The 13,518-nt window shown below is 40.2% G+C and overlaps 1 long non-coding RNA gene across 5 annotated transcripts in view; it reads left to right on the top strand.

Annotated features, from left to right (window-relative positions):
• LOC125325968 overlaps positions 1–13,518 on the top strand; it is a 96,037-nt gene that overhangs the window by 63,950 nt on the left and 18,569 nt on the right. For all 5 annotated transcript variants that reach the window (XR_007203639.1, XR_007203638.1, XR_007203641.1 and 2 more), the window contains one exon: positions 2,320–2,520. This is a non-coding gene — a long non-coding RNA (uncharacterized LOC125325968). The remainder of the gene's footprint in view (positions 1–2,319; positions 2,521–13,518) is intronic.

The raw sequence follows: 13,518 nt of genomic DNA, 5'->3' as shown, positions 1-13,518 counted from the left end.
GAACATGTGGCAGGAATTGGTGTGCATATGAGTTCAGCCTTGCATGGAGAGAAACGGGGAATAAAGAGGACTGTGTCTCTTTGAAGCATTTGGGATGTACGTAGTGGTGTTGGAGAATAGAAATAAGGAATTTCAAAGTATCATCATGATTAAATGAATGGAAGCAGTATGATAGGGTTTTAATTTGCAGCCTAATTTTAAAAATGAAACAACAAATACGAAACTACAGAGGCGGGGGAAGCTGTTTGTAGGTTTTTTGTTTGCTTTAGAAAGGATATTTTCTTTTCCACAGTTTGGGCTACAGATGGGTCTCATGGGATTTGCGTTCCAACATAAGGGAGATATTCAGGCTTTCAGATTTCATTACCACTTTCTTCATTATTGTGCCTCGAGGAGCTACAAATAACACATGGCTAATTTGTGAATACAGCACGTTCCAGGGAATGTGTGTATTTTAATCAGGGCACCTTCTGACATTTGGTAATTGGTTTACAGATTTGTTATATAATTTCATGAGTATTAAGTTGCTAAGAGGAAAAAATCTAAATTTATGTGATCTGAAATCTGCCCTCATTGGACCCTTATAGCAGCTGTGCTCCTTCCAGGTCTGAGGACAGATTTTAAGTCAACAAGTAAATAAACTAGCAGCTATTTTTTTCCATTTCTTATAGTTTTAGTAAACTAGTAGTTACATTCTTCACAGCTTTCTTTCTCTGTGTGTGTGTATATATCACTAAACAGCTCTTAAGATGTAGGCAGATTTTGTTTGGTGAGAAATCAGGTTTTATGTTGGAAGGTGCATGTTTGTTCTTGGTGTATTTTTTTGGCATGTTTGTTAGGACAAGTCACATGCCACTGGCATATCTGCATCTGTGCACTGAGAACATCTGCAAGCAGATGCTCACATACTTCCTTTCCTTAGCTCACCATCCCAAATTAGCTTTATTTCCAAAACCAGTTTGGTTCTCAGGCTGTCTTGTGTAATCCTGCTGTCCTGAAGCCTGGGCATCCAAGGCCTTGAAAATGGGGTGGGGAGTGAGGCTTTCTGTAAGAACAACCTGTCTGAAGTACCAGATGTATGACATGGAGTAATAAGGAATATTATCTTCCATTTTTTTATTGTTGCAATCAAAAGTACAGAGAAACTAAAATCTCCCTGCTTTTAAATTTTAGTTGTTTTCTCTCTTGCACAAAAGAAGATGCACCTGTCTGCATTTCTGAAGTTACCTCGCTTCTCTGGCTGTACCTGTTGCCACATGATGTTTAGGGAAGCTGCTAATTGGGGAATGTTTCAGCTGCAGATGACTGAGCTGTGGCTGTTCATTTATATTATTTATTACTCACTGGATACAGGCAGCATGTGCCAAACAGCAGGATCGGGCGGGAACATCTGCTAGGGAGCAGCCAGAGGCGCAAGAGCAGCTCTTGGCAAGAAACCCATGCCTTTAATTTACCTAATTACCAAAAATGGGCCCTGTTTTGGAGCAGGCCATTTTGTGTCAGGCTGTGGGGTCACTCTGCCATTTTGTGTGTGAACACCGGCTGACTAATGCTCAGGGGGTGAGGTGTCTTGTAAGAGTCAGAACATCCTAGAGATGCTTCTCCAGTTTCCTTCAGCACACACACACCATGTTTCTGCTTCCAAAGTAATCTCTAACATTACTTACAAGCGGGGTGTTCTACAGTTTCCATTACTTTTGGACTTGAATCCTGATATGTGAACAGCAAATAACATGCCCTAGAAACTGAAGCAAGGGCCATAAGCTACTGGGAAGCTGCATAGGGATGTGTGGGCACTGGGGAATTGCACCTTCCATGCCGCGAGCTGTGGATAATGGGTAAGAACACACAACTGGGGGGAGGGAGGGTTAAGAAGACCAGCCTGGATCTGGAATTCTGAGAATTTCTATGCTTGTGTTACATTTTTCAAATTCTTCTACTTAACCAATGCAGTATTAGCATCTTTAGAACTGATGCTGAGTAAAACAAAATTATGGTAGAAGTCCACTAAAACCTTGCAATTTCTTCTTCCTAATTTGACTCTGGTTTTGTTGCTGCAAGGATCCTATCAGCCACAGCGCTGGGTACAAAGGTGAGATTTGTCTGCCTGGCCAAATGTCCCCGCTATCTGTGCATGGCTCTGGCTGCCCCATGTTGCTGAACAGCACAGCCACCTGTGGCTCGTTTTGACATTAAAAATACCAAGCACCTTCCACAGCTGATGCCATCTGTCACTGCAGCACAGACTGAGGCAGCTTGGGTTGTAGTAGGCTGGCTCAGACCAGGCAAGGTACCAACAATTTTGCCTTTCCTTTCCAGAGCTTCACCTCTGCTGGCATGTTGAAGACCTTCAAAGGCTCCAGCTTGTATTTGCCTTCTGCAGACTGCTGCTGGAATTTTAGGACGTTATATATCAGTGTATCTATCACTGAGCCAGGAGGAGTGATGAGGGTGCCTGGAATACTCGTGTTGCTGCGGGGACAAGGACACAGAAGGGGCTCTCTCATTCCCACAAGGAAGGTGAGTGACTGCACTGCTGTGCAATATTGCCCAGGAAAAGTCACAATTACTTTCATGTTGCTAGGTGGAGATCCTTGAATGTGTTTGGAGCCCGTGGCTTGGGGACAAATAATATTTCTGCAGGGTCTGATGGGGTAACAGCTCTCCTGCTGAGCCAAGCTCCTGGCTTCTCCTGTTAAATTCTGGAGCCAGTCCCTGCTCCCTTGGACTGGAGTGTGGTACAGCCCTGCCAGCAGTGTGTGAGGCCATCAGCTCTCCCATATCCTGGTACATATGGGTGCATGGGTCTCTTCCCAGAGGATGCTTCTCCTGTGCCAGGCAGCACAGGGATTCACTCAGGCTCTTCATGATGAGGTTCTCACCTTGGAGAGGGCACCTCCTTCAGAAGGTGCTTCATCTGGAGTGCAGACAGGCCTTTTTTGAGCATATTGTTGTTATACTGGCACTTTGTTCCTGCTCACAGTGTTGTGGTAGGTTTTTTAATGAGTCCAAAGAAATTCCATTAAAAATATCACTGGGGGGTTTTTTGAGGAAAAGGCAATATTGATAACAATACTTTGCAAGCAAATACTTTTGCAATACAAAAGTTTTGTCAGTTTTTGTGATCTTGGAAGATGTCCAAGCAGTCACTGATGGGTTATACTGGGCTGGCTTCAGCTGTGTAATGCTGTAACTTGAAATACTGGGGTTATTTTTTTTTTTTTTTTACTGCATATGGCCATAAAATAGAGACTTTCCCATAAAGTAGATTAAGGAAGATCTTTGATGCTTTCATTCAAAGAACAGCTCTTCCAGAAGGTGAGCATTAACAAGATGGTAGTGTCACATTTTCATGACAAGGTTCAGACTGAGCAGATCATTAGAAAGAAAAGGATCAAAGCCACTTCCCCATATTACATTTCAGGTGGACGTGAGTGTGTCACTGGCAAAAAAAAAGCTCAAGTAGCAAACTTCACAGGAGGGGAAGCTCACTCCTCCTGTCTTTCTTTCCATCGCAATTTCCTTCCAGAGAGTCACAAACTTCTGGAGTTTCAAAGGAGTTATGTTTTAATCCAACTAGTAGGGCTGATATAGCTCTGATGAGAGACTTGGACATCAGAAGAGATGTTGGCTCTCCTTCATTACTAGTGAGCGATCCAAATACCACATTAAACAATTGTTTAATTCTCACTGGCTTTCCAGTAATCCTCTTGGTCTGGAATTACCTTTGTTTTTTAGAAAGGGTTACTTATCTAACAAAAAAAAAAGAATAAATTGACCAAACACAGAACAGATGTTTTTAGCCAGTGCAGTAAATGAGAAAATTTTACTTTGTGAATTTTACTAAAGTAGATTTGTAATTTGTTTAACTCTAATTTATTCACTTAATTAAAAATTCTAAATTTTACCAAATTATAAAGCTGATGTAATGTGTAAACCTCCTGTGCTCTATGTCTACTGGTAGGACGTTCTGTGCTGTCTTCCATGGACACAGAATATATAACCTAGAGCCTGAGGGCACAGGGAGCTGTTAGATCCTAATCTCAGGGTGTTCTGCAGGCAAAAAGGGCCCTTCCACGGCTTGATGAAATCTGCTGAACTTGTTGGATTGCCATTAATCACATTCATCTCCAAGTGGGAGCCGGCTCCTTGTGCAGCTCAAAGAAAGCAAGAGCTGCACCCAAATTAAATGTTATACAATAGCATCGTAAGGCATGTATCCAAAGTGCTTCTCAAACTTTTTACAGACACTCCAGCACATTTGAAGCGTTTGACAGAAAAGAATAGGCAAGGGCAACAATGATTGATCCATGTTTTTAAGAAAAAAATTGAAGCCATATTTCCACCAGGGGCTTCAGACGGACATTGATGTATTTATCAAGAACGAGCCCACAAGCGCCAACCTCTGCATCACTAAGAATGTAGCCTGCTGCAAGAATTTACAGCTGTGATGGAAGATTCATAGCTGCTCTCTTTATTTATTGGAAACATCTCTTGCAACTGAGTAAAGACATAAATATGAAATTAAATCACAAAAACTACTTTGAAGTAGTGCTAAGGGTAGTTTTTAAACCTAGGGGCCAGGACAACTTAAAACTAATGTTGAAACACAATTGAGATGAACGGTATTTACTGATCCATTATTCCATCACTTTACAGCTAATATGTAAAAGCCCAGATTATTGGAGAGCATTTGCTATATTCTTATATGTAATGCTCACCAGGAGGACTCAAGGGCAGCACGTTAGATAAAGGTGCATCCATGAATTTCTGTCTTTGTGATTTATAGTTTTCATGTCACTGTAAAATTATTTTTATAGTTTATTTTACCAGCGTGTGGCGTGAAAGAACTTTATATGCTCTTGAAAAATAGCTTCATAAACAACAACAGGCTGTGATATGAGTTCTTTGAGTGCATAGATAGCGGTGTGAATGCCAGTATTAGGTTAATATTCTTTGTCCTTTTAGGTCACTGCAGATATTTTAAGTGGCCGCAGCTCCATGGGCCAGGGAGCGTGGGAGACCAGAGCAGCCAGGAGAAAGGGGGCGAAACACAACCCACCCCCAGGAGCAATTAGTGTTAATGTGTTATTCTGGATGATGATGATCCATAGTTTCTACATAGTGAGTTTTCATCTGTACATCTTGTAGCTCCTTATCTCAATTTTGCAGGTTGCAAAACTGATTAATTACACCAGCAGCATTAGTTTAATTAGTGCTGATTATTCTTTGAGCTTTTTCTTCTTTAATCATCTGTTTAATTGGAACTAAATCCCCGTTTATCAAATGGTGTAGGTTTTAGCATCTGAAGACAGTGGATTTTGTTTAAGTCTTTCCACCTTGAACTCAGGCGTTGTTGTAAAAGCTTTGGGAATATGTCTGGGATTATACTGATTATAACTGGATCAGGATTTGGCATTTTTTAGTATCTGGTCATTTTGTCAAATATTTTGATGTTATAGCCAGCACTTTCTTTAAAAATTTAGGAAAAAGAGGTGAAGAATAACAGACTGGAGACTCTTACAAATGACCTGCCATATTTACACTGTTACTCCATAGCAGAATCTAAGTGAAATGATGAGGGAGAATACTTTGTTGACCAGCCTGGAGAAGTTTGAATTATCTTTAATCAGGAGCTGTCAGGATAAAAGAAAATACATGGAAGCAATATGTGACTGTTTTTCAAAACATAAATGCAACAAAATCTGAAGAAATAAGGACTGTACCATACTTGTACATGAGCTGCTCTCTGTATTATCAAAGCATGGTTATGTTGATGGATCGTGCAGTGACAGGACAGCAGATAAAAAAAAGTAAAACCTGGAGCAGTGGTGGAATGATGTAAGAAAGGGAAGCAAGTCACACTTGCTTCACCTAGAATCTTTCAGTAGGTCTGGAGCTGGTAGTTCTTACTCTTCATTCAGCTTCTGCTGCAGCCTTTTGCTTCCCTCCCCTCTCCTGCCCCCCCAACTGCTGTGAAAATAGTTACTAATGATGATGAATAGGGTTTTTTTGTGTTTTAAGTTCCCTCAATATGAAGGTCTTTCTCCTTCTATCATTCTCTAACTACTTCAAAAGTCAGTGTAATTCTCTGTAATTCACAAGCTCTGGGCATTTTGCCCTTTAGGATCTTTTTTCCTTCATCGTTTTGGTAGCTGCAGCACCTCTTCTCTAAGTGAAAAGGAGCGTAAGGGAGAAGAGTCACCTCTTGATCCCATCCCAACCCGCTGCTTAGGTCAGCGACTTGCTGCAGATCTTTAGTAGTTTGTCACACTCATTGGAAGAGGAAGTATTTGGGCTCTGCCAGGAACATTTCCGTAGCTGTAACCCCCAGTGTCTCCACAAGCTTCTGCAAACAGCGATGCTGCGCAGCACCTCACACTCACACCTGTGTGTAAAGGGTGACCCAGGCCCTTTGCAGGCAGTTCTTCACCCACTGGCCCTGTCCTGTTCAGCTGTGCGTCTCAAATGTATTTGGGCTGCATTTAAACTGGGTGGTTAAGTTATTCTCATGATTCTACCGCTGAAGATGGGCTTAATCTTTCCTCTCTGTGGAAAAAAACTCATTTTTTGTATGACGACTCATCTTGATTTAACGTTACCATACACTGTTGATTGCTTTATTCAATTTAAAATGTTGAAGTTTGGTTTCACTGACATTATTGAGTACGGGTGGTGCATTATTTGTAATGTATGTTTAACTGCACTCACTGCAGATTTAGCATGTATTAATTTTTACTAGAGGAGAAATACTTGCCTGATGAACAAGTTTATAGTGAGAAAGAAGTGTTCATTTTCTAGTCATGATCTTGTGCTCTTTTCCTTCTTATTTTCCATGACTGTAAAGCTTCGTTCTTTGGTGCAACTGCAAACTAAAAACCCAAGCTGTGATTCCGTCCCATTGCAATCCTGACTGTGAAGTTTGAGTTCACTTTTCAGGCTGATGGTCTCTCATCAGGTCACTGCAGAGAAAACAGAAAGCAGTGAGATGGGAAAACAAACAGGAGATGCTACACGTGTTGCTTTTTTTTTTCTCCTGACCTTTCAAATCTATGATGCTGGTGTATTTTAAAGGACAAACTGTGAGAGGCACCTAAAATGACATCATATATCCTATTAGCCTTTTATATAATTTTTCTAATATTTCTAACCTTTCCAATTGCAGTAAATTTACCCGGGCTTTGTTGTGTTTTGAGGTTTTCTATTAGATTTTATGTAAAACCGTATTAACTTCTTTAGTTCTATTTGTTCCTGATACAAATACCATTTCGTGGTCACCTGTTTTACTCATTCCCACAGCATGTGAAACACAGGCAATACCCTAAAACACCTTCATCCCTACAGGTGCGTTAAAATGCTGGAGAAAGAGAGTATAATTTGTAGTAGAGTCATTTCATTTTTCCACAGTTGCTGGTACTTTCTAATTTAAGTTTTGAAAGGCCTTATGGCTATAGTAGTGAGGAATGCTTGGCAGGATGTGGGTTACGGATAACTGGGCAGGTATTTGTTCCTGTCATGTGTAAAATGGCACCAAACATGGAGAAAATGCAAAAATGAGAGTACTGAGCTGTCTTCATGGCTCTGGGTGTGCACTCTGCCTGTCTGTGCACTGAATGCAGGCTGCGGGGTACAGCTGGAGGCAGGCACGTGGTATCCCTGTATCGATTTCCACTGCGCAGTGGCACTCAGTGGGAACCTAAATTCAAAGGGAAACAGGGTGTGCTTCAGCATCAGCTGGGAAGTCGAAGCACAGGTGGAAGAAAAAAGTGATATCAATCTATCAGCCTAGGAAAGGCAAAAGTAAGAAAAGTATTGATTTTTTTAAACATCGTTAGAGTCAGTAATGCATCACTTCCTTGTGAGAAATGACCCATCCTCCTCCTTTCCAATCCTGTTACTTTTGTAATGAGTTTTTATTAGGTAACCTATTTTCTGTAAATTATACCCCAGATTTCTCAACAGACATCAAACATCTTCTCAGTAAGAATACTTGTTTAATTATTTATTTCTACTTGGAAAAAATGCATTTTGCAGTAAAGTAAGAGTTGTAAGGGAAGGGATAGTTAAAATAGAATTATGGATATAAAAATGTTATTTGCAGTCCTTGGTTAGGTTTTCTTCCTTGCCATACAGACTGTTCAACCTATTCTTAATTCTTTCCCATTTAGGAGTTAATGGCAAAGTCCACTGGTGAGGTGGTAAAGACACACTATTAGGTTTAATTCTGTCTCTGAAGCTGATGGGCTTTAGCTGCCTGTGATTAAGTCTCTGAATTCCTTTGCATCTTCCTATGATTTTACAGTTTAGATCATCAGATTTCTCATTGGGGGTGGAGGTTGTTACATTTAATACCTTTGACTATTTTTGTTCTGCCTGGTCAAATACTTCACTCAACCTCTGTTTTCTAGTCCTTTTTGGGTAGCCATCAGAGTACTGTGAACTATTCTGCTCAAAATACCAGCATTAACAATAGCCAAGGGAAGGACAACTTCTGAAAGAGTGACATCAGATGGATTTGTTCTCAGCCTAGAGCTTTGAAATAATTTTTACTGTTCTCCAAATAATTCTGGCATTATACATAAAAATGATCACAAAGCATGTGGTGTTTTATCAAAGGTACAGGATCTTTTTATTATATTAATGTACAGTTTAATGAGAGAACCCTGAAATAGGATCAGTCCCATTAATTTTCCAAGCTGTATTCTGTAAATTGTCGGCTCTGGAAGAAAAGTAGAACAGGTTTAGAGCTAATCTTTCACCTCTATACCAGATCCCTTCTTATGCTTAGTTCTGGTATAAATGACAAAGGTTTGGGGGCTTTTAGGTATTGTTTTCAGTCAACTATTTAAAATACCCTGATTACAAGGAATATTTGGAATTTCATATAAACCTACCACCTTCTCTCAATGCTTCACAGCTTCACATTTAATTAAACAGTTAAAAAACTGTTCTTATTATATATGCAAGGAGAATCATACAAATGATGAGTTCAACTTTGATCCATATTGGCTATGGCATCAAAATCTCCTTCCCTCAAGCTACTGAAAATGTTTATTCTTTAGCAGAGCAGAGTAACCAAAACACTCTGAGTAGCATGCCCAGTTTGCTTTGTACCTTTCCCCTGGGCTCAGATTTTTTGTGCTGCATTAATGGTGTTAAAACACTTTCTTTATCTGATAGGATTCCTGTAGGATATCCTGCAGGATAATAATTAGGCTGGACAATTCAATCCAAACACTGGAAGGCTAAAGAGGAAGATAAGAGGATGCAATTACTGAGCAAGGGTGTTCATCCTGGGCAATGTTTGTGGATGATTCCAGTAGCATGGTAGGATTCAAGGGCCCACAGTAGCAAAAAATGAAGCATGCCACTTAACTCTTATTCCAGGTTTCTGTAGGATTTTGGCACAGCTTTAATGTTTTTACTGAAAGGAGACCATAATTGTGACAGAGGAAACTGCTGGTGCTGAATTGTTGTATTATCCACAGGGTGCCAACAAGGGATATTGAACAGATACAGTGTTCTAGGAGTAGATGAACTAAGAGAAAGAAAGAAACTTTATTAAATGAAGGACCTAAAATATTTTGTATAACGAACAGAGTTGTGTGCAGTTAGAAAGTCCCAGCCTCTAGTCCCCACTACAAAGAAGCTGAAAAATAATTACCAGTTGACCAGCAAATTCTCAATATGAGAGAAATTCTTGGGTTTGTGTAGTTGGACTCTACTCCTGTGGCCTCTCTTATCAGATGCAGAAATCATCATTCAGTAAAGGGGTCTGGTCCTGCTCTCTCCTCCCCTGTACTGTCCTGTCCTCTTCAGTGGAGTAGCTGTCACTTAAACGATGCCTAAGTGGATTTGATCCTAAGGATCATTCATGCCTGAGAGCCAGGGAGAGGAGAGTTCCAGACTTGAATGAAGTCATGAGTAAACAACTGTGCAGGAGGACACTCTGTCATGATTGTAAAAGAAAACAGGATTGTTGAATGTGAACTTTACAAAATGGACACGGAGGATCAAATTAAGGGGAAGCTGCAAAGGGCAGTGCAGCCCAAAGGGTGACCCCGGCCCATGGCTGAGGGAGACGTCAGGCAAGAGCTTGGTGAGCAAGTGGGGAGAACGTGATGTCAGAAGATGAGAAAGGTCAAAATAATGCATATTATAAATAATACATAACTTCAGTTCATGGCTGCTCATGCTGAAAGAATAAAGCCTGGTCACAGGACCATGGATATTCATAGCATGGATTGGTGCAGCTCTTGGGAGAAACTGGGATTGACCAGCTTGCTCTGCCTCACCGGAGGGCTGGTCCTCATACAGCTTCCCAGGCTGGCTCCAAGCTGATACCTAAGGGCTGGAGTACTGTCCCCTGCAATCTAAGAGGTTAAGAACAGCAAACAATCCCAGTATGTACCTCCTTGGGGTCAGTATCCACTGATCCCCCGGACACATAAGGACAGGCTTTGCTACCAGCTCTGCCACTGGAATTTTCCTGAAAAGGCTGCAAATAGGTCCGAATTCTTCACTGGAAAGTGAATGCAATGTAATTCAACTGGTTTGCTACTCTATAGTTTTGGTTAAACACCACGTTTTTATGTCCCATCCTAACAAGATAAAAGGTATGGATGAGCAAAGAAAACAACATAGAGGGTTTTACATAGGAGTTGTTAAAATTAGTTGCTTCTACTTCACAGAAATTTGTAACAACAATCTTCAGTGTGTTCCTTATTACATCTTTTTTCCCCTCTCTTTTGTATGCCACATAGCAACAAACGTTCCCTCTCTCTCTTGGCATTTATGTTTTTCTCTTTCTTTTTCTTAAGGGATAGAAGAGAAAATGCAAAAAAGAAATATGAAAAGCAAAACATCCTTTGAACATTGTGCATTCCATTAAACCCAGCAGAACAGAACCAGAAAAAATTCAAAAAAATTTTCAGTTCTTAGGTATCACCCCGTCTTCCTTTTTGAATTAAAAGATCTATCTACACCTACCATCTCTCCTTTTAGCAAAGCTGAAACTTAGGAGAATATGTTTGGAACCATTAATTCTCAAGGAAATCTATAGTTTTCAAAGCTCTCATCTCATGACACAGTTTAGTCTTATTTTTGCAAAAGGACTTCAGAAATTTTAGATTATAAGCTTGATGATTTATATCCTGATATTTTTTTTCCAAACAGCATCAATTGCTTGAAGTCTCTGAACCTGACAGAGCAACTGAGTAATTTATTTTTAAACATAAATAGGGAGAAGCTGGTTTTTAACATTTCTATTTTCTTGTCCAAAAGGCATGTAAAATCAACACATCTGCAGAAATGCAAATAATTTACATGTGAGGACAAGCTGAAATTTAGCCTTCTCAGGCAGATGACATTTATCCATCAGCATTCACATACTGGCTTATCAACACATGTAGACACTTCTGCTGTTGAAAAGCTTCATTTATCACTTGTTGAATGTTTGAAGCTGAACTGCTTTTTGTCAAAAAATTGTTTCTTAGATTGACAGATTCTGATGATAACTAAAAAAAAAAGTCATCAAAAACCCCTCAGGTTTCTGTGCCTGCTGTGCAAGGAGTCCCACATCTGAAAATGGCCTAGAACCAGCAGAGTGGTGCATTTCAAATATTCAAAGTTTATATTGGTTGTTAGATACTGAAGTTGCATATGAAGTACATTAAAAATTAGTATTGAAAGTTTCCTGTTTAGCAAAAATTGTATAAACAGACACAGTTTGTTTCCTGTTGGTTTTATAATTAGCTGGCTTGTTCCTGAGAATAATTTAGTCTTCTTTATTTTCACAAGTTCGTATATCTTCTTTAATCAGCCAACACACATATTTGTCTAACAGACAAATGCATTATATGCTACATATTTCATCACTGAGTGGCTGCCAGAAATGCATTTCCACATCTACTCTTCATGAATCAGCAGAACACCACTATAAATCTTCACTCCCTATACAACTTTTTTTAATAGAGGTGTAGCCTCATTCTGATGTTCTGTAATCAGCTTTGTCAGAGACACTGGGTCCTCTTTCCTTAAAATATTAGCTTAGTAAAGATTTAAACCACTGTTTATAAGCAAGAGAGAGAGAATCCCCATATCCTATCTAAAATCATTAAAAGATTGATGAGCGTTCGTAGCTGGAAAATTCTGGCAGAAGAATAATTTCTTTGCAGCAGCCTGTGTAATTAAAGAGAGGATGAATATTGGTAAAAACATTACTCCTTACTCTCCTCTTCTGCTCACTGGAGATGGATCACATCTTGCAAAACTGTATTTCCCCCTCCTGTGATGGCACAGACAGGTAGGTGAGTTATAAGAAATCAGAACCACAGGGCTCAAACAGTCAAACCAGGTACTAGGACACAGTACCTGTGAGAGTTATAGTTAGCCAAGGAATGGATGGCTGGATGGAGCAATCCCAGCCACTTCAATGCCTGTTGTGGGACAGCAAGAAGGAGGTGGACAGAATGGGAAAGGCATCACCTCTGTGGTGGGAGGGATGATATGGATCTTCTATGGGCATTAATGTTTCTGTAATTCACTGTTGCACGTACACAAAGAACGTTTGTGTGGCCATCATTCCCTCCAGCAAACAGCTAAACCAGTTTAAGAATCGCTGTTCAAACAAGTCTTAGTGTTGTTTTCAGCAAGAGGTTATGGTATCTGCTCCAAAGCAGACATGCCTTTAGGTTCCTTCTTTAAGTACACTTACTGGCATATGGAATAATAAAAGAAACACTCGATAGCTCAGGGCAAGGGTAGCATCCCAAATAGACTTTAAATGGCAAACAAATTAGAGTCGACACTTCTGTCCACATGAGCCTAATGGTACTTACCTTTGACAGTAAATGCACAAAATTACATCAGGCTGAGAAAGTCCCTCTGGGCTGGAAGTAATTGGCAGGTGGAATAGGACTCAGAGGAGCCCCTCTGGTCTCACTTGTCCTTTGATGTCTGCTTGTGCCCAGTGCAGGAGAGAATACTGGGATCTCAGATCAGGTGCTGCCAGTTGTGTATTTTTAGGTTATTTTCAAGGCGTGGTATCATCTGTTACCTTCTGCCATTCTTCTCCTTGAGTCACTTCAGGGGCCATTCTGAAATAATAGTAATGCCAATTCTGGGTTAAATCAAGTAGAAATGCTTTAAGTGTCTGCATTTGCCATGCTCATTTTACCTCAACTTTCTGTGGCTCTTTTCCAAGCATGTCCCACGCTTCCCTACCTCTGTTTAGTCTGGGAAAGCTATAAGAAAAATAGCTGAAGGTCATGTGGCTGCTATCCATGCATAACTAATCCTTTATTGGAACAGATGTGAGTTGCAAAGAAAGTTAATGTCTAACTTTCCAAAAGGTTTGATGGAAATCTGTCTGGGAACAGCCAGACCTGAGTACAATATCTACAGTGAATCTTTGCTTACTTTATTGAGGACTGGTGGAAATACCATGTGCCAATAACATTATTCAAATCAACATGGATTTAAAATCAGATGTCTGGGTGTGATCAGCCCTTTTTGTCT

This window comes from Corvus hawaiiensis, chromosome 5 (assembly GCF_020740725.1).
Source record: "Corvus hawaiiensis isolate bCorHaw1 chromosome 5, bCorHaw1.pri.cur, whole genome shotgun sequence".
NCBI lineage: Eukaryota > Metazoa > Chordata > Aves > Passeriformes > Corvidae > Corvus > Corvus hawaiiensis.
This window is presented reverse-complemented; position numbering and strand designations above follow the sequence as displayed.